We start from the raw sequence: 27,915 nt of genomic DNA on the forward strand, positions 1-27,915 counted from the left end.
CTTGCATTCGACTTTGGGTACGAAGCTGCTGTTTAGCACAGCTTTCCATCCGTAGACAGATGGACAGTCGGAGCGAGTTATTCAGATTTTGGAGGATCTTCTTCGCGCTTGCGTCATTGATTTCTCAGGGAGTTGGGAGTCGAACTTACCATTGGTAGAGTTCACCTATAACAAATGTTTCCAGTCGTCTATAGGTATGGCTCCGTATGAAGCACTGTATGGCCGCGAGTGTAGATCTCATGTTCATTGGGATGAAGTAGTAGAGAGAGCAGAGTTGGGTCCAGAGATTGTTCAGCAGGCAGCAGATGTAGTAGTCAAGATCCGTGATAGGATGAGGACTGCTCAGAGCTGACAGAAGAGTTATGCCGATCAGCGGAGGAGAGACTTAGAGTTTGCAGTGGGCGATCATGTCTTCGTGAAAGTGGCACCTATGAAGGGTGTCATGAGATTTGGGAAGAAAGGGAAGCTCAGTCCGAGATTCATTGGACCGTTTGAGACCCTTGACAGAGTTGGGACGCTTGCTTATCGTGTGGCTCTTCCGCCGAATCTGGCCGGAGTACACAATGTCTTTCACGTCTCCATGCTGAGGAAGTATATGTCAAATCCTTCGCATGTGCTGAATTTCGAGCCGTTGCAGCTTACTCCGAATTATCTTATGAGGAGAGACTCGTGCAGATCCTAGACAGACAGGAGAAGAAACTTCGGAACAAGCTTGTTAAGCGAGTCAAAGTCAAATGGCTCAACCATTTTGAGGAGGAAGCTACGTGGGAGTCTGAGCCGGAGATGAGAGATCGATACCCCGAGTTATTCGGTGAGTTCTAATCTCGAGGACGAAATTTCTTTTAAGGGGGGAAGGATTGTAGAACCCGTAAATCAGTAGACGTATAAGCCATGCATAATTCTAGATTTTTAAATTGCACAGACAATGAGCAGCTCCTGGCAGGCTTCTAGGTGGAGGGAACATGAATGAACCGACCCACACGGAAATGAGAGGGATTCCGAGACTGTTCAATGTAATGGACTGTACATTTGAAGAGGGCTTAAAAGATTTGATTTGTACTACTCATATCACGAAGGTGCATCTTCTTTTCGGTAGCTCATCACATAAGAACTCCAAAGTTAAGCGTGCTTGACTTGGGACAATTTTGGGATGGGTGACCTTCTGTGAAGTTTCACGTGATGCGTGTGAGTGAGGACATAAGCACGCTGGAAAGACTCGTCTTGATACAGTGAGGACAATCGTCGAATCCGGGACGTTACAAGTGGTATCAGAGCCGACCTCTCTTAGTACGGTGTGGTTCGGGGACGAACCAAGCGGAAGCTGGTGGGCATGTGAGGCCCGGGGCCGAAGAGGGCGGGGGGTGATCGCCGGTGCCATCAGTTGCACGGACAATGAGCGGCTCCTGGCAGACAGACTTCTAGGTGGAGGGAACATGAATGAACCGACCCACACGGGAATGAGAGGGATTCCGAGATTGTTCAATGTAATGGACTGTACAGTTGAAGAGGGCTTAAAAGATTTGATTTGTACTACTCATATCATGAAGGTGCATCTTCTTTTCGGTAGTTCATCACATAAGAACTCCAAAGTTAAGCGTGCTTGACTTGGAACAATTTTGGGATGGGTGACCTTCTGGGAAGTTTTCCAGGATGCGTGTGAGTGAGGACATAAGCACGCTGGAAAGACTCGTCTTGATACAGTGAGGACAGTCGTCGAATCCGGGACGTTACATTTAGGGTTTTCTTGTTGAAGACTCTATAAGCTATACTAACTGATTAGTATCCAAGAAATATTCCCTTTGCAGATTTAGCATCAAACGCTTTTAAATAATTTTTACCATTATCAAGGATAAAACATCTGCAGCCGAATATTTTGAAATAAGTAATTATACTTTTTCTTCCATGCCAGATCTCATATGGTGTTTTCATATGATTCTTATTAATCATTGATCTGTTCTGAGTATAACACGCAGTGTTTACTGCCTCTGCCCAAAACCTTTGAGAAATACTAGAATCAGCAAGCATTGTTCTAGCAGCTTCTTTAAGGGTCTGATTTCTTCTCTCAGCTACACCATTTTGCTGAGGAGTTCTGGCTGCTGAAAGCTCATGCTTAATTCCAGCATTCTCTAGAAAATTTGAAAGAGTTCGATTGATGAATTCAGTTCCTCGATCTGATCTGATTCGATCAATTCCAACTGATTTTTCATTTAAAAGTCTTTTGAAGAGCTTTATCAGTTGTGAAGCAGTATGGTCTTTAGATTTGAGAAAAATAACCCAAGTAAATCTTGAAAAATCATCTACGACTACCAAGGTGTATTTCATTCCCCCTAAGCTCATGACTGGTATAGGACCAAAGAGATCCATGTGCAACAGTTCTAAGCATCGGGATGAAGATTGACAACCCTTGTTTTTAAAAGAAAATCGTACTTGTTTACCATACTGACATGCTGAGCAAAGTTTTTCTTTTGAAAAGTCTATTTTGGGCAAACCAGTTACAAGTTCATGTTTACTCAGATAGGCAACGGTTTTAAAGTTTAAATGGTTTAGTCTCTTATGCCACAACCAGTTTTTAGATGATTTGGAAGCAATAAAACAAACTGGTGCATAAGTTTGATCATTCCAACTGATTTTATATGTGTTTTCACAACGTTTGCCAGTTAGTATGATTTCATTAGTTGAAGTTTTGACTGAACATGAGTTTTTGTCAAAATGTACTGAGAATCCACTGTCGCATAACTGACTGATGCTGATCAAGTTATACTTCAGGTTTTCTACTAATAGAACATCTTTAAAAGTAAAGTTACCATGAATAAGCTTACCCTTACCCACAGTTCTACCTTTGGAATTGTCCCCAAAACTGATATTTGCACCACTGTATTTGATCAGTTGAGATAGCACACTTGCATCTCCTGTCATATGTCGCGAACATCCACTGTCCAAATACCATATTGAGTTCTTATTTGTACCTGTTACCTGCAGTCACACACATAATATAATTTTGTACCCATATCTATTTGGATCCTGAACTGATTAGTCCTTTAGGAATCCATACTTGGATTAGTCTAACAGACTTTCCAGTAACTGTATTCCAAATGGTTTTTCTCGGCTTTTGTGTGCTTGTGTAGTGTACGGATGATACAATATTTGTTTTAGCTTTATTCAACTGATTGTTCAGTCTATATCTCTTTTGAACTGGCTTGCAGTTATAGTAATTGGAATAGCCATTCGAATAGTTTTTGTAAAATCTCTTTGATGACTGACTTTGTGAATCAGTTGAGAATTTTTGACTATAACCAATCTCATATCTTCTAGCCTTGTTCATATTCTCAGTAGGTTGCTCAATCAGTTTACTGGGCTCAATTTGTTGTTGTACCACTGCTGATTTGACAAAGTGAATGTATTTTCCTTTGTCTATTGTTAGCTTTGGTTGAGTATCATTTGGATACATTTCTCCTTGAGTGTTGTACCCTAAACCAGTTTTATCAGAAACTGATTTTTGTGAAATCTGCATCTCATTTAGTGCAGTAGATGATTTGTTCCAAGCTGAATAAGCTCAGTTTGTTTTGAGTTTTCAAGCATAAACTTCTGTATTAATGACATATTTTTGTTTCTTTCTGCTTTTAACTCAGCAATTTCCCTTTTTAGACTCAACCCATCGACTGATTCATCAGTTTTGGTTTTATTGTCTGTGGGATCAGTTTGCATTGCTTTGATTTCTTCAAATAATGATGCAAGCTTTTGACACTCATTTACCATGTCATGTAGTGTTAGAATGAGTTCTTCTCGTGTGAAATCAGTTGAGCTGAAATCAAATACCTGTTCGCTAGATGATTCTTTTGCTGCATCATTAGCCATCAAGCACTTTACTTCCTCATCATCACTAGAACTGCATGAGCTTTCTGGTTCCGACTCTTCACTGTCAGTTTCTGCCCATTTAGATTTGTTTTCTTCAGCTAAGAGTACCTCATGTTTCTTTCTGAAGACCTTTTTATCTTCCTTGGGTCTTCTTTTGCGTTCATATGATTTCTTTCTTCTATCAGTTGAGCCTTTACTGTCCTTCTTGGGTTTAGGACAATCAGCAATGAAGTGACATGATTTGCCACAGTTATAGCAGGCATTTGGTTCATCTTTTGAATTGTTCATTTGGTATGGCTTCTGGAAGTTCCCTTGATTCTTTCTCATGAACCTTCCAAATTTTTTGATGAACAATGACATAGCATCATTACTCAACTGTTCAGCAGATTTTTTGACTGAACTGATTGGTTCAGTTCTGACAGCAGCTAGAGCAGTTGTGGCTGCAGAGATAGATGATTCTCCTTCTCTGGTCTGCAGCTCAAATTCATAGGCCTTTAAATCAGCAAACAGATCTTGAAGTTCGATTTGGTTCAGATCTTTGGACTCCCTCATTACCATGGTCTTGACATCTCATTCCTTTGGAAGACCTCTTATTACTTTCAGTGCAATCTCTATGTTGGTATACACTTTTCCAAGTGCATTTAGCTCATTGATGATACTGCTTACTCTTTCATCATACTCGTGCATCGATTCTCCTGCTTTCATTTTGATGTTATCAAACTTTTGCATTGCAACAGAAAGTTTATTTTCTTTGGTTTGATCATTTCCTTCACACAGCTGGATCAGCTTTTCCCAAATTTCTTTGGCTGTCTTACAGATTTTTATTTTGCTGAAGGTTACTTTGTCCAGCATTTTGTACAGAATGTCTTTAGACACATTATCAAGATTTGCTTTTCTTTTATCTTCAGTTGTCCATTCATCTCTGGCCTTTTCTGTTCTTTGTGGTGCTCCTTCTGTAATGGCAACTGCTGTATTTGTTTCTAGAATCTTCATGGGTCCATCAGTTATGACATACCATATGTCATCATCTTGTGCAGCCAAATGAGCCTGCATTCTGATTTTCCAATCATCAAATTCTTCTCTGGAGAACATGAGAATTTTGTTGACTGAAGTCATGCTGGCAAGTTTTTAGATCAAAATATTCAAGAACAAGATTCAAATGCTCTGATACCACTTGATAGGATCGATTAACGTATCAAGAGTGTTTAGAAGGGGGAGGGGTTGAATAAACACTCACAGTTAAAACTAGTCTTTTCTAATTTTGAGTTCAGTTTGGTGACAAACTGATTCTCGGAATCTTGTTGGTCAATGACAATCAGTTAAACTAAAGTAGTTGCGAAAAATAACTGACTGAAAGATAGAATACGAAACTGAAATAAAGCCAAGGGTTGTTTCTGGATGTTCGGAGAATTTAATTACTCCTACGTCACCCCTTCTATCTCAAGGATAGTATATCCACTAAAAGACTTTGATCTACAAGAATTGTACTGACCCACTTCAGTTTGAACTTAACACTGCCAAAAACTGAAACTCTTAGTTTAACAGAATGTTCTCAGTGCGTAACTGATCTTAGCACTATCGAATTTCAACGATTATTACAACTTGCTAGTGAGCTCAAATTATAGCCTTAACTGCTACGAATATATCAAGTAAGAGTGAGCTAAGATTTTGACAGAGTGACAACAAGCTTTTGTATAGTGTTGACTCCCCTTTTTGCTTCAGCTGTTCTTCTGTCATATTTATAAGCTTCTTTTCTCCAACGGTAACTTGAGATGAATTTGAATCTTTGTATCCGTTGATTTCTACTTGATTATTCCTTGGACATTGTTTGCTTCATTTATTGTGATGCGGCGTCTTAATTGCTTTCGCCGAAATGCGTTTTTCTAAGCTGTATTGATTGAAGTGCGGCGTTTCAATCTTCTATGTCTCTTGACGGTTGAATGTTCTTTTCCGAGACATGTTCAGTTGAAGGGTGCTTAGCATACGGCTGAATATATCAACTGATCAGTCTTCTTTATTAGATCAGCTGATTTCAGTTGTTAAGTCCAGTTGCTGAGTTCAGTTTACTCGATCAGTTGGTTCATATTTTGTCAAACGCCAGAATTTAGTTTCCAACACAATATACGTCGAAGGAACATACATATCAAGTCGTGAACAACAATGAATCTTTAAACCATGTCATATCATAGCATATATTAACGTTCATTTTTGTACTTGAGCCTCATTATTTGACCTGTATTACTATGTTTGCTTTATTATATAGCTACTACTGTGTTGGACGTCAGGGAGCAACATTTGGCAACCCCACGCCACATGAACATATATTGGCCAATAGGTTTGGTGGACTTAAAACAACCCATGATGTCAACAAGCTCTATATCATGTAAAAATCAGTCATTTTCCTTTCATGTTCATGTTAATGTTCATAACATAGCACCCATCATCAATATTAATGATTTTCTTACATATTTAATACATAACAATGAAATATGGTGCTATGTTTTCATCAATAAGATACTAACAATGTACATATAGCAATAATCAATGGGAATATTTGAAATCATAATATTACTCATGTATTACTTCAAGAACATGTCAACTTACAGTCCAAGCGTAAGAACACTGGTTTGAGACGATGTTTCTCGCTCCTATGCTGTCAAACATATCAATAATTCAATTACTATGTATATTCTAGGTGAAGTTTGCTCCTCTACATTTATAATAATCAAAAGAGATGAAAACTTACACCCTTATGAAGTTCTTGTGATAAAGAACTAAGTTCTTACTTCAAAATGATGAAGGGAATGAAGAATAAAGCACTTGGAAAAAAATTTCTTGTGTTTCCCTCGAGATCTTGCTGCTAAGGAAAGGAAGGTACTGAAGAAATGGCTCTGAAAGTCGAAGCCTATCTTTTCTTATACACAGCGGCGCTCGGGCGGTAATATATTATCGCTCGGGCGCCAAACATTCTGCCCAAATCATGAAAAATTCGTGCACCGGCGCTCGGGCGGTAATTTTCTACCGCTCTGGCGCCACCTGTTCTGTCTCTACACACTGCTTCATCAAAGATCGCTCCAGATCAGCTCTTCCCTTCATAATTTGAAAAAGTGGTAAACATGAAAGCTGTAGCCTTATGTCCTGGTTTGAATCTCCAACTAGTTTCATGTCATTTGGAGGTATGTGTAAAAAGTTATACGCATTCTCCCAACATGTGTCAGTGAGAGAATGACGGTATACACGACACACTTCGGGGCACTTTTGGCTTGTCTTCCACAATGATTTGGACAAAACCCAATACATGAAAGTTGTAGCATTATATATTAGCTTTCTAATGGTTATGACCTCACACAATTTGGATCAATATTCAAATGATTATGCTAAAACTCGTAAGAACTACCATATTTTCATCTCATTTCCTACCAACTTCATTAAACTACTTCTACGTACACATCTTACCATCACTATTTAAACACATATTCATTCTCAATACACCCCGGACTATATAAATATCATGTTCAATCTTAATATTGATACCTCAATCATCACCTGAAATCTAATGGGCTAAATAACTACATAATAAATGACATAAACGCATTATTATCAGTTGTACGAGAAACTGGGAATTACAATTCTCCCCTCCTTCAAAGAATTTCGTCCTTAAAATTTGTAAGGCTCGAGATTATATCATTTTAATCCGAGATTATTTCATTTACGAATTTTTGGAATGATGAATTAAATTCCACAATTTTTGTAATTAATCAGGATTGAAAGGGAATTAAAAAGAGTTTAGAGGACCAAATTACAAATAGTGAAGAATTCTGGGGCTAAAGTGCAATATTGGATTTGAGTGGACACTTGTCTTTGCCATGTGTTTTGGATATATAAAATTGCTTCAATTCCCTTCATTCTCCAGCAAAAGAATCGAGAAAAACTACGGGAATTCTCAAAGTCCTTCGTACAATAGAATTGTGATTTTGGTTTATCCGTTTATCCGATTTACGATCCGAACACAGTACCGTACTCGTCTCATCGACAGCTACAACTGGACTTAAGTTTTATTGAGTTCTGTTATTATTTGAAATTATGATATTGGAGAAATTATTATTTGATCATTATTTTTTGTTCTGGGAATACTACACATCATAGAATCGAAACCGGATTGAAGAACAGACTAATTATGGAATTGTTATGATTTTCTGATTATATTGATTGAAAACCGGACAGATTTGGATTATTGATTGATTATGGATTGTATCGGATATGGGTTATGATTTGTAATTGATATCTGATGATATTGTATTGACGGGGATCTCGGGATTGTGTCGTTATGCCGTTGACTTGAATTAAATATAGATTAATCAGACTCAGTATTGAATTGAGAATGGAATATTGATATTATGATTCTCGTTATGTCGTTTCAGATTTACAGAGACAGTCTTGAGTTCAGAACTGATATTGCTTCAGACCGAGACTACGAACGAAAGGTATAAGTCAATGTGGTATTGGGAGAACGACTCGAGTAGGATATACTTGAGTTTCCCTAAATCACATACTTATTGTTATTGTATGCATTGTTTTGAATTAATATGCTTGTTCTATTGATTTATAGAAAGCATGTATTAGACGAGTATTAGACGAGTGATCTTGTGACAGAAGTGTCTGATAGTGGTGGGATCGCCACGGGCACATTGCACGATGTCACAAGATAGTGAATCGGCGATAGTGCCAAAGTTTGTGACGGATAATTCAAGACACTGGATGTTTGGTTATATCGGCGTGGATAGAATCGGAGTTTCTTCTATTACTGATGGTCGATATGGAATGCCAACGTCTGGAAACTTGGATCCCTAGACTAGAATTGAGTCTAGTCTGAGTCGTGGAGTCACGATCATTGTCGACAGTTTTGTATTGATTATTTTCAGATTTTGATACATATTGTTGTTATATGTCCATGCTTTTATGTTTATCATATGATTGCATGTTCGTTGATTTATACTGGGATTATATTCTCACCGGAATTATCCGGCTGTTGTCGTGTTTGTATGTGTGCATGACAATAGGTGGGACAGGATCAGGGTCAAGGAGCTGACGAGAGATCATGAATTGAGTGGAGACCACGGACTTTGACGTTGCTGTAGATAGGGTTTGGACACGTGATAGCTAGTTGTTGAACCTGAGTTTTGAATGATTGTATATAGTACCAAACTTGTGCTTGAATACTGATATGTATATTAGAATGATTTCCATTACATTCCGCGTTTAAAAAAAATAAAAAATAAAATATTTTAGACCCTGTTTATTATAATTGATTAAATTGTCCCAATAACGATTATGAACTTGATTAGCGTCCGGGTCCCCACAACAGGTGGTATCAGAGCTGATAGATCCTTCAGATTGAGATAGAAGCTAGTGAGCGGGGTAGATTGAGTTATCTTTCCTTGCTTTTGATATGCTAGCATGCGTTACTGCTTTAATACATGTTACTTGATTTATCTGAATTGATATGGTAATGTGTATTAATGAGTATGAATCAGCACCGATTCTGAATCAGCAGTAAGATGATCGGAGGAGGACTGAAACAAAATTATTGTTTGGGATTACTAATCTTTTTGATAATCAAATATGCCTCCCAGAAGAATACCAGAACAGGGTAATACTTCAAATCCTCCGATGAATGTCACAACAACTCCGATGGAAACACTTCTGAAGAGATTTCAGTCATTCCATCCACTGACTTTGAAGGGTACTGAGACTGCAGTTGATTGTGAGAGTTGGCTAGATGACATTGAGATGCTGTTTGAGTCCTTGGATTACACTGATGAGCGGAGAGTTAAACTGATAGGGCACCTGTTGAATGATGTGGCAAAGAACTGGTGGATTACAACAAAGCGGGCATTGGAGCATCGAGGTATGACTATTACCTGGAATGTGTTTAGAATTGAATTTTATCAGAGATTTTTCCCTGTGTCATACAGAAAGGATAAAGGTGCTGAGTTTGCGAATTTGAGACAAGGGCAGTTGAACATTGAGGAATATGTGTCTTAATTCTCTACACTACTGAGATTAGCTCCACATGTGGCCGAGAATGAAGAAGCGGTGGCTGATCAGTTCATCAATGGCTTGAATCCGGAGATATTTACATTTGTGAACTCCGGGCGACCAAACAACTTTGCTGACACCTTGAATAGAGCAAAGGGAACAGAAGCCGGCCTAATTAGGCAGAGAGGAGCTTCGTATGTTGCCCCAGCACCGATACCACAGCAACCCCCTCCCAGATTTGAGAGTGACAGCAGCGGTGGTGGAAAGAAGGACTATCTGAAAGCCAGAGGAAGATAGTTTAAGAAGTCTGGCAGCTGTTCTTCCAGTTCCAGTGGCTCGAGACAGACTGGTCAGAGCCAAAGTTATACAGGACCATATTGCAGCACTTGTGGAGGGAAGCATTCCACAGAGCAGTGCCGAGGAGTGTTTGGCTCTTGTCGTATATGTCGACAACAGGGACATTTTGCCCGAGTATGTCCCCAGAGAGGTGCACAGGGATCCCAGGCAGCAGAGTCATCTGGATCAGTGGCTCAGACCGGGAGACGACCATCTGCTGTCCATTCTTTCCAGCTAGCACCGTCTACCCAGTCACAGCAGAGGCTAGGAGGAAACCAGACAGTGAGCCAGCCTCCGAGACAGCAGGCCAGAGTTTTTGCTTTGACTGAGGAGCAGGCACAGGATGCACCTGATGATGTCGTTGCAGGTAACTGTTCTATTTCTGGTTACCCTGCTTATGTATTGATTGATACTGGTGCATCACATACATTTATTTCTGAGAGATTTGCATTGATGCATGCATTACCTGTTGAGTCCCTATCTACTGTAGTATTTGTTTCTTCTCCTTTGGGAAAAGGTCTTGTATCAGTGACTTATGTTAGATCTTTTATACTACGATATGACGGGCATGAGATTGAGTTAGACTGTATTGTGCTTGGGTTGTCTGATTTTGACTGTATTATCGTAATTGATATGTTGACCAAGTACAGAGCTACAGTTGATTGTTTCCACAAGATTGTGAGATTCAGACCTGAGATGACTGAGGAGTGGAAATTTTACGGTAAGGGTTCTCGAGCCAGAATTTCTTTGATATCCGTATTATATATGACTCTATTTTTGCAAAAAGGAGCGGAAGGATTCCTTGTATATTAAGTTGATTTACTGAAGTCGAGTCCATCATTGGCGGACTTGCCAGTGGTGTGTGAGTTTGCTGATGTCTTCCCAGACGAGATTCCTGGATTGCCTCCGATTCGAGAGATAGACTTCAGCATTGAGTTGATGCCAGGTACAGTTCCGATTTCTAGAGCTCCGTACAGAATGGCACCGATTGAACTGAAAGAGTTGAAGGATCAGTTGGAGGATTTATTGGCCAAGGGATACATTCGACCGAGTGTATCTCCTTGGGGTGCTCCCGTGTTGTTTGTGAGGAAGAAAGACGGTTCAATGAGACTCTGCATTGATTACTGGCAACTGAACAAAGCAACGGTAAAGAAAAAATATCCATTGCCCCGTATAGATGATTTGTTTGACCAGTTGCAGGGTTCTTCTATTTATTCCAAGATCGATCCGAGATCTGGATATCTTCAGCTGAGAGTCAGGGATTCTGATATCTCGAAGACAGCGTTCAGAACCAGGTATGGACACTATGAGTTTATTGTCATGCCGTTTGGTTTGACCAACGCCCCACCTGTGTTTATGGGTCTGATGAACCGTGTATTTCAGAAATATCTCGATGATTTCGTGATTATTTTTATTGATGATATATTGATTTATTCGAAGAATATGATTGAGCATGCAGAGCATTTAAGAACTGTGTTGCGAATTTTGAGGGCTGAGAAGTTTTATGCTAAACTGTCGAAATGCGAGTTCTGGTTGAGACATGTTGTATTTCTGGGGCATATTATATCCGGAGACGGTATATCAGTGGATCCCAGTAAGGTTGAAGCCGTGATTTCTTGGCCGAGACCGACATCAATGCCCGAGATACGCAGCTTTATGGGTTTAGCAGGATATTATCGACGATTCATTAAAGATTTCTCCAGTATTGCTAAACCTATTACACAGTTGACTCAGAAGAATGCTCCATATGTTTGGTCTGAGGAGTGTGAGTCCAGCTTTATAGAGATGAAGAAAAGACTGACCAGTGCTCCGGTGTTGACTATCCCGTCAGGTACTGGTGATTTTGTTGTTTATTGTGACGCTTCTCACAGAGGTTTGGGTTGTGTGTTGATGCAGCGAGGGCATGTGATTGCTTATGCCTCGAGATAGCTGAAGCCACACGAGACTCGCTACCCAATTCATGATCTTGAATTGGCAGCCATTGTATTTGCTTTGAAGATATGGCGACACTACTTCTACGGTGAGAAATTTGAAATTTATTCTGATCACAAAAGCTTGAAATATCTGTTTTCACAGTCAGAGTTGAATATGAGACAGATGGCTTGATTTGCTGAAGGATTTCGATTGTGAAATCAAATACTATCCTGGAAAGTCCAATGCATCGGCTGATGCACTGAGTCGAAAGGTATGTTCTTTGTCATTGTCGACTATTAGTGTTTCACATTTGATAGAGGATTGCTGTTTGTCTGGATTGGTATTTGAGACAGATTGTAAACCGATGCGATTATATACTGTGCAAGCTGAACCAGTGCTGATTTTGAGGATTAAAGCAGCTCAGAAAATTGATCAGAAAGTACAGAAATCGTTTGAGATGGTCAGATCAGGTCATCGATAAGAGTTTCAGGTACATGATGATGTACTGTATGTGAATAATCGTCTTGTTGTGCCGAATGTTTCAGATTGAGACAGCAGATATTGACAGAAGCGCATAACAGTCGATTTAGCATTCATCCTGGTGGCAGAAAAATGTATAACGATCTGAAAGGACAGTTTTGGTGGAAACAGATGAAGACTGACATTGCAGAATTTGTTTCCAGATGTCTGAATTGCCAACAGGTGAAAGCAGAAAGAAAGAAACCCGGAGGACTGTTACAGAGTTTGTCTATTCCTGAATGGAAATGGGATAACATTTCCATGGATTTTGTGACGCAGTTACCGCGTTCCTCCAGAGGTTCTGATGCGATTTGGGTGGTGATTGATAGACTGACCAAATCCGCATGTTTTATTCTGTACAAGATGACGTACAGATATGACCAGATGGCTGAGACATATGTCAGAGAAGTGGTCAGATTGCACGGAGTGCCGAAGTCGATTGTTTCAGACCATGATCCTCGGTTTACTTCGCATTTTGGCAGAGTTTGCAGCAGGCTCTAGGTACGAAGTTACATCTGAGTACCGCATATCATCCACAGACCGACGGACAGTCAGAGCGGACTATCCAGACACTGGAAGATATGCTGAGAGCCGTAGTGCTTGATTTTAGCACTGGATGGCAGGAGGCATTGCCACTTTGCGAGTTTTCCTACAACAATAGCTATCAGACGAGTATTGAGATGGCTCCTTTCGAGGCGTTGTACGGAAAGAAATGTCGATCCCCTCTGTATTGGGATGATATCTCCGAGGTTCCTGAGATTGGACCTGACATGATCAGAGATATGACTGACAAGGTAAAGCTGATTCAGAAGAAAATGAAGACAGCTCAGGACAGACAGGCCAAATATGCCAACCTTCGACGCAGACCGTTGGTATTTGAGGTTGGAGACCGAGTATTTCTGAAGATTTCACCTTTCAAAGGAGTTGTCCGATTTGGCAAGAAAGGAAAGTTATTCCACGATACGTTGGGCCGTATGAGATTCTTGAGAAGATAGGAGATCGTGCCTATCGACTTGCCCTTCCTCCTTCTTTCTCTGGAATACATGATGGTTTTCATGTATCTATGTTGCGGAAGTATCTCCCTGATGAATCTCACATTATTCAGCCAAATGAGGCCGAACTTGATGAAAGTCTTAGTTATATTGAGAAACCGATACAGATTATTGATCGGAAAGAAAAGAAACTCAGAACAAAGATTATTCCTCTTGTGAAAGTGCAATGGACTCGTCATGGAACTGAAGAAGCTACTTGGGAGACTGAATCAGATATGAGACAGGAATTCCAGGAATTCCCAATGTTATTTCTGATTTGATTGCCTGTGATTTCGAGGACGAAATCATGTCTCAGAGGGGGAGAATTGTAAGGCCTGAGATTATATCATTTTAATCCGAGATTATTTAATTTACAAATTTTCGGAATGATGAATTAAATTCCACGATTTTTGTAATTAATCAGGATTGAAAGGGAATTAAAAAGAGTTTTGAGGACCAAATTGCAAATAGTGAAGAATTCATGGGCTAAAGTGCAATATTGGATTTGAGTGGACACTTGTCTTTGCCATGTGTTTTGGATATATAAAATTGCTTCATTTCCCTTCATTCTCCAGCAAAAGAATCGAGAAAAGCTACGGGAATTCTCAAAGTCCTTCGTAAAATAGAATTGTGATTTTGGTTGATCCGTTTATCCGATTTTTGATCCGAACACAGTACCGTACTCCTCTCATCGATAGCTACAACTGGACGTAAGTTTTATTGAGTTTTGTTATCATTCGAAAGTATGATATTGGAGAGATTATTATTTGATCATTAATATGTGTTCTGGGAATACTACACATAATAGAATCGAAACCGGATTGAAGAACAGACTGATTATGGAATTTTTATGATTTTCTGATTATATTGATTGAAAACCGGACAGATTTGGATTATTGATTGATTATGGATTGTATCGGATATGGATTATGATTTGTAATTGATATCTGATGATATTGTATTGACGGGGATCTCAGGATTGTGTCGTTATGCTGTTGACTTGAATTAAATATAGATTAATCAGATTCAGTATTGAATTGAGAATGGAATATTGATATTATGATTCTCGTTATGTCGTTTCAGATTTACAGAGACAGTCTTGAGTTCAGAACTGATATTGCTTCAGACCGAGACTACGAACGAAAGGTATAAGTCAATGTGGTATTGGGAGAACGACTCGAGTAGGATATACTTGAGTTTCCCTAAATCACATACTTATTGTTATTGTATGCATTGTTTTGAATTAATATGCTTGTTCTATTGATTTATAGAAAGCATGTATTAGACGAGTGATCTTGTGACAGAAGTGCCTGATAGTGGTGGGATCGCCACGGGCACATTGCACGATGTCACAGGATAGTGAATCGGCGATAGTGCCAAAGTTTGTGACGGATAGGTCAAGAGACTGGGTGTTTGGTTATATCGGCGTGGATAGAATCGGAGTTTCTTCTATTACTGATGGTCGATATGGAATGCCAACGTCTGGAAACTTGGATCCCTAGACTAGGATTGAGTCTAGTCTGAGTCGTGGAGTCACGAGCATTGTCGACAGTTTTGTATTGATTATGTTTCAGATTTTGATACATATTGCTGTTATATGTCCATGCTTTTATGCTTATCATATGATTGCATGTTTGTTAATTTATACTGGGATTATATTCTCACCGGAATTATCCGGCTGTTGTCGTGTTTGATGTGTGCATGACAATAGGTGGGACAGGATCAAGGTCGAGGAGATGACGAGAGATCATGAATAGAGTGGAGACCACGGACTTTGACGTTGCTGTAGATAGGGTTTGGACACGTGATAGCTAGTTGTTGAACCTGAGTTTTGAATGATTGTATATAGTACCAAACTTGAGCTTGAATACTGATATGTATATTAGAATGATTTATATTACGTTCCGCGTTTAAAAAAAATAAAAAATAAAATATTTTAGACCTTGTTTATTATAATTGATTAAATTTTCCCAATGACGATTATGAACTTGATTAGCATCCGGGTCCCCACAAAATTTGACGTACCAAATAGTTCAGGATATCTCTGTTGAATCTCGTCTCCTTGCTCCCAAGTTGCTTCTTCAATTGCATGATTGCGCCATAATAGTTTCACCAAGGGTATTTCCTTGCCTCGTAACACTTTTGATTTCCTATCGAGGATTTGGACCGGCTGTTCTCCATAGAGAGATTCGATGCTAGCTCCAATGGTGTAAGGCCCGAGATTTTATTACTGTAATTTGAGATTAATCTGAAATGATTTATTTATTAATTGAGATGATTATAGATGAAACGGATCAGACCGAGAGAGCCGAAAGAAGATTTGACATGAGGTGCAAGAAGAGTCCCCGCGCACATGCGCGACATGTATGGGCGCACATGCGCGAGGAAGACAGAACCATGCGCGCACATGCGCGGCTTGAATGCGCGCACATGCGCGGAACGTCCAGAACCTTGGGCGCATATGCGCGGCTGGAGGCGCGCATATGCACGAGTGAAGGGATGTGCGAGATAGAACATCTCGCGCATATGCGCGAGATATGTCGCGCATATGCGCGAGAAGATAAATGCGGAAGGTGCCGGGCAGAACCTCCGGCGCATATGCGCGGCTTTGTGCGCGCATATGCGCGCGGCATGCAGATTTCCAAAATTCCACTTGGTCTCCACCGTGCACTTGATATATATATATACACATTTTATCCTTAGAGAATTCAGAGGAAGGAAACGAAGAAAGGCTCAGAATTCTTTCGAAGAATACAAGTGAGATTTACGCAAAATCCGTCCATCTGTTTTTGAATCCGATTACAGTACTGAGTTCCTATCAACACAGGCTATAACTTGACGTAAGTTTTGTTACGTTTAGACATGATTTGAATTTATGATATTGTCAGAATTGAATATGAATCAGATATGGTGTTTCTGCTACAGTAGGCATTGTATAACTGAAGTTAGATTAAAGAATAAACTGTTTATGAAATTGTTATGATTTTCGGAGTGGATTTGATTGAGATGTGAAATCAGAGTTGTGTTGTTACTGATTTTGAGTATACCGATATTGAGATTATGAATTGTACTGATACTGATTATGAATTCTGATATTATATCTGTGATGTTGAGATTGACGGGGATATCGAGATCGTATTGTTATGCCGTCAAAACATCAGTTGAATTAGCTCGATCAGATTCAGTATTGATGAGATTGTATTATTATATCATTGACATTGATCGGATTATGTATTGGTTTGAGTATTGATCAGTACAAATTCTGAACTGAGCTATGTACTGATATGGTATCTATGCTATTGTCATTATCAGATTTGGATATTGACAGATTGGGATACGAGACTTCGTCTTCGTCAGACAAGGAAGATAAATGTATAATTCATGTTTTGTTTGGGGAAGACACAACTCAAATGAGATTCAATTTGAGTTTCCCAACAAAATCACATACTAGAATTGTTGTTTAACTTTTTATATGATTATGCTTTGTTTATAGATTTATATTCAAGCATTTGAGATAGAAAAGTCATTTGGTAGATTCGCCAAATTACTAGATGTTCGGTGGTATCGACGCTTCGGATCAGAGTCACTCCGATTGTAGATATTCGATACAGACAGGGCCGAAGTCTAGGAATAAGACGTACAGTCACCCCGATTGGGAGGGTAGGTGACAGACAGTGACATCTTATTCACACCGGGATCCCTAGAGTTAGAGTTGAGTTGAGTCAAGATATGAATTGAATTGAGTTGCATGCTTATTTCATTTTGGTTTCAGAGATTATGGAACCCATTGTTACTGCATGCTTATTTTGATTTAGTTTCATAGACTATGAAACCTATTGCTATTGATTTTATGCATGATAGTATGCTTTATGATTTATATTGTGTACATGCATGTCTACCATGTGTTATACTGGGATTTATTCTCACCTGAGTATCCGACTGTTGTCTTGTTTTGTATGTGTGCATGACAACAGGTGGGGCAAGATCGGGGTCAAGAAGATGATGAGAGAAGATGAGTTAGAGTGGTGATTCCGGACTTATTGTAGACTTGGTTTAATACTTGAAATTTAGTAGTTGAACCTTAGACTAGTTTGAATAAGTGTTGTACATTATTGTACTTTTATGCTGAGATGTATATTAGTTAAATTCCATTACGTTCCGCAATTACGTTTTTTAAAAAAAAAATTTAGACCATGTTTATCTTAATCGATAATTAAATCTCAAAGATGATTAAGAAGATGATTAGCGTCCGGGTCCCCATAACAGGTGGTATCAGAGCGATAGATCCTTTAGACTGAGATAGAAGAGAATGAGCGGGGTAGATTGAGTTTTCTTTCCTTGCATGTGATTGCTAGCATGAGATTTATTTTAATGTTGATTTACATTATGTACGCTAGCATGATACTATGATTTACTGCTTTGAAATATATGTTTACCTGATTATCTGATTTGAGTTGGTATTATGTATTATTGAGTATGAATCATATCTGATTCATGATCAGCAGTAAGATGATCCGAGAAAGAATGGAACAGGTTTGTAGTATTTGGGTTACTAATGGTTTTGGTAATCAGATATACCTCCTAGAAGAATTCCAGAACGGGGCAGTACTTCGGTTGAACAGATAGATATATCAGAAACTCCGATGGAAATACAGTTGAAGAAGTTTCAGTCGTTTCAACCGCCGATTTTGAGGGGTACTGAGATGTCTGAAGAGTGTCAGAATTGGTTAGATGACATAGAACTGCTGTTTGATTTGCTTAAGTATTCAGATGAACAGAGAATTAAATTGGTGCCCAACCAGTTACGAGAGGCCGCAAGGAGTTGGTGGATTACAATCAAGGGAGTATTAGAACAACGTGTTATTGTGATCATGTGGGAAGTCTTTAAAGCCGAATTCTATCAAAGATTTTTCTCAGTTTCATACCGAGAAGACAAAAGAGCAGAGTTTGAGAATTTGAAACAAGGCCAACTGAATATTGAAGAATATGTTGCTAAATTCTCTACTCTACTACGTTTTGCTCCTCAGATAGCTGGGAATGATGAAGATGTAGCTGATCAGTTCATCAAAGGATTGAATTCGGATATAGTTGCATTGATAAATATGCAGCGACCTTACCATCTTGCTGATACTTTGAGTAGGGCAAAAAGAGCTGAGGTGAGTCTGATTTGACAACGAGAAAGATTGGATGTGATTCCACTCCAAACACAACAACTCCCTCTTAGATTTGATAAAGGCAGTACGAGTGGAAAGCAAGATTTGCTGAAAGCTCGAAAGAAACAGTTTAAGAAGTTAGGGAGCGAACTGAGTGGTTCGTCTAGCTCCAGTGGTTCCAGCCCGAGTTATACTGGAGTATATTGCAGAACTTGCGGTGGGAGACATCCCACAGAGCAATGCCAGGGAGTGACTGGTAGTTGCCATATTTGTAGACAGCCGGGACACTTTGCTAGAGTTTGTCCTCAGAGAAGTTCCCGAAGATTTTAGGGAGCAGAAGACCGAGGAACAGACACATGACACACCTGATGATATAGTGGCAGGTACTGTTCCTTTATGATTATATTGGATAGGTATTGATATATACTAATGCATTCTCTACGATTATCTTTGACTGAATTGCATTGAGATATGCTGTATCTGTTGAGTCTGTTTGTACTGTAGTATTGATTCCCTTACTTTTTGGGAAAGAAAGATTGATATCAGAGATTTCTGTGAAATATTGTATGCTACAGTAAGATGAGAATGAGGTCGAATTAGATTATGATGTACTTGTGTTTCTGATTTGACCGCATTATTGATATTAATATGCTGAACAAGTACAGAACTATTGTAGATTCCTTCCAGAAAAATATAAGATTCAGACCAGATAGGGCTGATGAGTAGAAATTCCACGGTAAGGATTCTAGATCTAGAATTCCTTTGATATCTGTATTGTTTATGACTCGATTGATACAGAAAGGAGCAGATGGTAGCCTTATGTATTCAGTAGACATACTGAAATCGAGCTTAGTATTGGCAGATTTGCCAAGTGATGTACGAGTTGGTTGACGTCTTCCTAAATAAGATTTTGGATTTGCTTTATATCATGAAGATAGATTTCAGAATTGAATTGATACCAGGTACTGTTTGTGTTTTAGAATTCAGTACAGAATGATATTGAATGTACAGAAGAATGTCACTGAATGAATTTAAAGAATTGAAAGATCAGTAGAAGAGTATCGGCAAGGAGTTACATTTGATTTAGTGTTTCTCTGTGGCATGTTTCAGTATGTTCAGAGATATTCTGATGATTTATGCTTATTATTTTATGATATTTTGATATATTTGCAGCATCTGATTGATTGAATCGAATATCTGAAGATTGTATTGAATACTCTGAGAACTGTGATTATTGTATACATAAATTATTCAGATATAAATCCTGCTTGAAACAGATTTTATTCAAAGTATGCGATATCTGTAAGGCCCGAGATTTTATTACTGTAATCTGAGATTAATCTGAAATGATTTATTTATTAATTGAGATGATTATAGATGAAATGGATCAGATCGGGAGAGCCGAAAGAAGATTTGACATTTTGTGCAAGAAAAGTCCCCGCGCACATGCGCGACATGAATGCGCGCACATGCGCGGAACGTCCAGAGAGTTCGGCGCACATATGCGGCTTGAATGCGCGCATATGCGCGGAACGTCAAGTGAGTTCGGCGCACATGCGCGACGGATGGCGCGCATTTGCGCGAGTAAGTGGATGCACGAGACAGTAGGTCTCGCGCATATGCACGACGATGGGCGCGCATATGCGCGAGCGGTCGAGACACGCGCCAAGGAATTGTGTCTCGCGCATATGCGCCGATGGTGGTCGCGCATATGCGCGAGACGTGCTGCACAAAGGAGTGTGCCACGTTTTCTTATCTTGCATGTAATATATATATACGTATACAACCGATTCCTTCTTCAGAATTAAGGTAAAGAATCGAGAAAAAGACTCTGAGGTAGGATTTCGATTTGGGATTGAAGAATTTGGAGATCCGTCCGTCAGAATTTGAATCCGAATTTGGTACTGTGCTCCTATCAACGCAGGCTACAACTGGACGTAAGTTTTGTTACGTTTAGACACGATTTGAAATTATGATATTGTCAAAATTGAATATGAATCAGATATAGTGTTTCTGCTACAGTAGCCATTGTATAACTGAAGTCAGATTAAAGAATAGACTGTTTATGAAATTGTTATGATTTTCGAAAGATATTGATTGGGATTTGATATCAGAGTTGTGTTGTTACTGATCTTAAGTGTACAGATATTGAGATTATGAATTGTACTGATACTGATTATGAATTCTGATATTATATCTGTGATGTTGAGATTGACGGGGTTATCGAGACTGTATCGTTATGCCGTCGAAACATCAGTTGATTTAGAGTGATCAGATTCAGTAATGATTTCAATGATATCGTTGATATGAATTAGATTGTATCTTGTTCAGATATGGATCAGATTATATACTGATTTGAGTATTGATCAGAACAGGTTTTGAATCGAATTATATACTGATATTGTATTTATGTGATTGTCATTGCCAGACTGGGTATGGACAGATTGGAATCCAAGACTTCGTCTTCGTGAGACCGGGAAGACAAAGTTATAATTCATGTTTTGTTTGGGGAAGACACAACTCAAATGAGATTCAATTTGAGTTTCCCAACAAAATCACATACTTGTTCTGTTTGTACTTTATATTGATTTATATATATGTACTGAGATAGGAGTGTCATTGGTAGATACGCCAATTTTCTAAACGTTCGGTGATATTGATGCTTCGGATCAGATTCACTCCGATTGTAGATTTCGATACAGACCAGACCGAAGTTTAGGAATAAGATGTAACGCCACCCCGATTGGGAGAGTAGGTGGGAGACCTGTTACATCTTATTCACACCGGGATCCCTAGACTTAGATACGAGTCAAGTTAAAGAGTAAGAATCAGATTGCTTTATCTGTATTCACTAATGTGTCATAATTACTGATTATGTTTTATGATTTGTATTAAATAGCATGACATGCATGTATACATGTTTTATACTGGGATTTATTCTCACCGGAGTATCCGGCTGTTGTCTTGTTTTGTATGTGTGCATGACAACAGGTGGGACAGGATCGGGGTCAAAAAGATGATGAGAGAAGATGAGTTAGAGTGGTGATTCCGGACTTATTGTAGACTTGGTTTAATACTTGAAATTTAGTAGTTGAACGATAGACTAGTTTGAATAAGTGTTGTACATTATTGTACTTTTATACTGAGATGTATATTAGTTAAATTCCATTATGTTCCGCACTTACGTTTTTAAAAAGAAAAATTTTTAGACCCTGTTTATCTTAATCGATAATTAAATCCCAAAGATGATTAAGAAGATGATTAGCGTCCGAGTCCCCACAATATCTGAAGTAGTATACCGATTGATTTTGACACAGTTGAGATCATGATCAGTGACGGAGAATGATACCGATATCAGAAAGATCAGAAATATCAGAAATGTCAGAAATGTCAGAAATTTATTTTGGTCTAAGTTGGCAGATTATCCTATACGATTGTTATCTTGTATCTGCTCGAGTATTGTTATTGTTCTAAAACAGTATTTGAGACAGCTTATATTGTTTGGGGGCATATTATAATTGCAGATGATATATAACAGTGATCAGGACGACATGAAGACGTGATTGATTAGTCAGAATTGACAATATTGCCAGGAATTGTCGTTTTATGAGTTTACTGAACTTACTAGATCAGTATAGATTATTGATATTATGAATCTGATTTGATAGTACTGTTATTCTGAGTCAAGGGTTGATACAGATTATTCAAACCGAATCAGAGCTGAATTCGAGAATTACGGCAGTTCAGAAATTTAACCAGAATGTTCAGAAATTAATTTCGATAATCAGAGCAGAGCATCAATCAGAGTGGCAGCTATGTGATTTTTACTATATGAAAATGATTATCTTGTGATGTCAAATGTTTCAGAATTGTACAACAGAATTTGATATCGATAGTCAGAACCGAATACTAGGTAGGTATTTTTCTTTAATTTATATTATTAACTGATTTGTTTATACCAAATAGTTCGAATCTGAAATGACAGATAGTGTCATAAACACACAGTAGTGGATTCAGTTTTCTTTTTGGGTGACTGAGAATGTATAATATTTGGACAGACCATTTTGTTGTAGACATATTAAATCAGTTATGATAGAATTTGTATTGAAATGTTGGCAGGAATTGTACTGAAATGTCTGAATTGCCATTAAATGAAGACAGAAAGATAGAAATTAGAAGATTCATTACAGATTTTGTATATTTCTGACTAGACATGGAGAGTATATTTCGATGAATTTCGTAATGAGACCACTGCAATACTCTCTAGATTGTGATATAATATGATTGTGGTTGACAGATTGTTCAATCTATATCTATTAGTTGGTACACGATGACGTACAAATATGACCAGATGACAAATATCGATGTCAGAGAAATGGTCAGATTAACCAGAATGTTGAAATAGATTATATCAGATTGTGAATTTTGATTAATTTTGTACTTGTGGCAGAATATACCATAAGCTTTCTCATATATTATCCACCGACTAAAACATAGCCAGAGTGTACTATCCAGATATTAGAAGATATCCAGGGAGCTGCAGTGCTGGATGCTGGCACTAGTTGATATGACATAGTGTCGCTGTATGAATCATTGTACAATAATAGTCATCAGATTACCAGATGGACAATGAGATAGTTACAGACGACACATTGTACAGTAAGTACTGCAGATTTCTTTGATATAAGAATAATATCTCGGAGATACCTGAGATAGGAACTGATACAGTCAGAGATATGACAAAGAAAATGTAGCTAATTCAGAAGAGAATGAAGATAGCTCAGACCAAACGGACTTAATATGCCAACGCCGGATGGTGACGATTGGTATTTGGGGCCGAAGATTTAATATATCCTTGAATAGGATAAACAGATTTGGTAATAGATGATGGTATTGATTTATTATGAACTATTGATTGGTATATACGGATGTTGTATAACCAATATTGCGAGATTGATTTTGTCAAAATATTTCGAGTGGTACTATGATATTATACTGCTTGAATTATTATTCCAGTTTGAAATCAGAGTGAAATTAAGATTATTCTATTGTTGGAAACACAGTAAGATTGTCAGCAGGCCAACGAGACTATCTGAAAGACAAAATCTGATATGAGATTAAGATTTCAGAATGGATTCATTGAGATGAGTTTCTGATTTAAACTCTGTGTACATTCCTTCTGATATGTCTGAATTGATTAATTGCGAGTTCGAGGACGAACTCAGATCTAAGAGGGGGAGAAATGTAAGGCCCGAGATTTTATTACTGTGGGGACCCGGACGCTAATCATCTTCTTAATCATCTTTGGGATTTAATTATCAATTAAGATAAAGAGGGTCTAAAAATTTTTTCTTTTTAAAATGTAAGTGCGGAACGTAATGGAATTTAACTAGTATACATCTCAGTATAAAAGTACAATAATGTACAACAATTATTCAAACTAGTCTAAGGTTCAACTACTCCTTTCCATTATTAAACCAAGTCTACATCCAAGTCCGGAATCACCACTCTAATCTCGATCTCTCATCATCCTCTTGACCCTGATCCCGTCCCACCTGTTGTCATGCACACATACAAAACAAGACAACAGCCGGATAACTCCGGTGAGAATAAATCCCAGTATAAATAATATATACATGCAGTTAACTGAATTAACATAAAAGCATGAATTATATCTTATCACATGTAGTCTAATCAAACAACATGTATCAATACCAGTCTGTAAATAAAACATGAATCGTAATCTACGAAACATAAATCAATATGGATCTGTAAATCAAGTTCTAGTCTCGATATCTAAGACTCGACTCATCTCTCATTCTAATCTTGGGATCCCGATCTAATTTAGACTTTGGTATGCTGTATCGAATGTCTACAATAGACGTCGATCTACATCCAAGCTCATCGATACACCGTAAGTCTAGAGTCTACGCGGTTCTGACAAAGACTTGGCGATTCTGCCCTAGCTAGGCTGATCTGCCCTAGACTCAAACTCTGGCTCTGCTATAATTCAATAGACTAAACATATCAATCTGATAAGCTGCAAATATCAATGCAATAAAGTAAAGTATGTGATTTTGGAAAACTCAAGTCAAACCTAACTCGAGTTGTGCAATCCCGAATCAACATTTATTTATACCTTTATCTTCACGATCTAATGAAGACGAAGTCTTGTACGTCAATCTGTCCATACCCAGTCTGGCAATGACAATCATATAAATACAATATCAGTATATAACTCAGTTCAAAACATGCTCTGGTCAATACTCAAATCAAGCACAATCTGATTAATGTCAATGACATAACAATACAATCTCAGTCAATACTGAATCTGATCAATATCAATCAACTGATGTTTCGAAGGCATAATAATACAGTCTTGATAACCCCGTCAATCTCAACATCACAGATATAATATCAGAATTCATAATCAGTATCAGTACAACTCATAATCTGAATACTAACACAACTCTGATATAGAATCTCAACTAAATCAACTCTGAAATTCATAATAATTGTATAACAAGTCTATTCTTTAATCTGACTTCAATTATACAATGTCTACTGTAGCAGAAACATCATATCTGATTCATATTCAATTCTGACAATATCATAATTTCAAATCATGTCTAAACGTAACAAAACTTACGTCCAGTTGTAGCTTTCGTTGTTAGGAACTCGGTACTGAAGTCGGATTCAAAATCGAACGGAAGGATTTTGCATAAATCGAATTCTAAAGTCAGAAATCAATTTTCCCAAAGTTTCCTCGATTTCTTCTTTTTCTCTTTTGAAGAAATATGCATGTTTATATATATATATATAAACCACGCATTCAGCAAGGCAAGTGGCCTGCTCTCCCTCGAGTAACACGTCTCGCGCATATGCGCCGAATGCGCGACATCTTTCGGCGCATATGCGCGAGACCTACTGGTCATCGCACATCATTTCTCGGCAGCTCGCGCATATGCGCGCACTCACTTCGCGCATATGCGCGGGGACTTCTGTCCATCTTGCGCATGTGCGCGCATTATGACGCTCATGTGCACGAGAGCTACGGTCCTCGCACCAAAAATCTCACACGCGACCTCATTTCGTGTCTTTTCTCGTCTGCCCCTGTCTGATCCGTTCCGTCTTTAATCGCCTCTCACTTATCCATAATTCGTATTAATTATTGCCAAATCATTTCAGATTAATCTCAGATTACTGTAAATAAAATCTCGGGCCTTACATTTCTCCCCCTCTAAGATATGATTTCGTCCTCGAAATCACATACAATCAAATCAGATAAGGAAGGAATGTACAATAGAGGTTACTTCGGAAAATTCGTTCTATCAAACCATTTTGATAAAATTAATTACAAATATTGGCTATACAACATCCGTATATACCAATCAACAGCTCATACCAAATCAATATCATCAGCTGTTATCAAATTCAATCTCAAATGTCACCGTAATATCCTTCCCATTCAGCGGAAATCTGCAGTACTCACGGTACAATGTCTTATCTGTGGCTATCTCAATACTCGTTTGATAGCTATCATCATACAGTAATTCATAAAGTGACAAAACATCAGGTCACTAGTGCTAAACTCCAGCATTATAGTTCATGGATATCCTCCAGTATCTAGATAGTTCACTCCAACTATCCGTCAATCTATAACCATAGATAAAATCATGCTATACATTCTGCCAAAAGCACCAAAATCAAGCACAATCACAATCTGATATACTCTGTTTCGGCATTCTAGTTATTCTGACCCCTTTTCTGACATCGATCTATGTCATTTGGTCATGTTTGTACGTTATCTGGTACAAACTAATAGATATAGATTGAACAATCTGTCAATCACAATCATATTACATCTCAATCTGGAAAGTATTATAGTGATCTCATTACGAAATTCATCGAAGTATACTCCCCATGTCTAGTCAGACATATACAAATTCTGCAATAAATCTTTTGATTTCTATCTTTCTGTCTTCATTTATTGGCAATCCCGACATTTCAGTACAATTCTGCCAACATTTTAGTATAATTCTATCAGAACTGATTTAATCTGTCTATATTAAAACTATCTGTTCGAATATCATACATTTACAGTCACCAACTGAAAACTGAATCTACTACTGTGTGTTTCTGACACCATCTGTCATTTCAGATTCGAACTATTTGATATAAACCAATCAGTTAATAATATAAATGAAAGAAAAATACCTACCTGGTATTCGGTTCTGACTATCGATATCAAATTCTGTTGTACAATTCTGAAATATTTGACATCACAAGATAATCAGTCTCATACAATAAAAATCACATATCTGTCACTCTGATCGATGTTCTGCTCTGATTATCGAATTTAAGTTCTGAACATTCTGATTATATTTCTGATCTACTGAAATTCTCGAATTCAGCTCTGATTCGGATTGAACTGTATATAATCTCAACGGTTCACATTGATCTGTATCAAATACGGCTGTAGAAATATAACAATACTCAGGCAGACACAAAATAACAATCGTATAAGATAATCTGTCAATTCAGACCAAACATAAACTTCTGACATTTCTGACATTTCTGAAATTTCTGATCTTTCTGATATCGGTATCAATCTCAGCCACTGATCATACTCTCAACTGTGTCAAATCCAATCAGTATACTAACTTCAGATATCATATACTTTGAATACAATCTGTTTCAAACAGAATTCATATCTTAAAATTTCTGTATACCAAAATCATAGTTCTCAGAGTATTCAATACAATCTTTAGATTTTCGATTCAATCAATCAGATGCTGCAAATATATCAAAACATCATAGATACAACGAGCATGAAACCATCAGAATATCTCTGAACATACTGAAACATGCCAAAGAGAAACACTAGATCAGATGTAACTCCTGGTCGGTACTTTTCTACTGATCTTTCAATTCTTTCAATTCATTCAGTGTCATTTTATACATTTAATATCATTCTGTACTGAATTCTAAAATAATAAACAGTACCTGGTCTCAATTCAATTCTGAAATCTATATTTCTGATATACAATAAATCTGGAATCTTATCT

Source organism: Primulina tabacum, chromosome 11 (genome assembly GCF_025594145.1).
Source record: "Primulina tabacum isolate GXHZ01 chromosome 11, ASM2559414v2, whole genome shotgun sequence".
NCBI classification, from domain to species: Eukaryota; Viridiplantae; Streptophyta; class Magnoliopsida; order Lamiales; family Gesneriaceae; genus Primulina; species Primulina tabacum.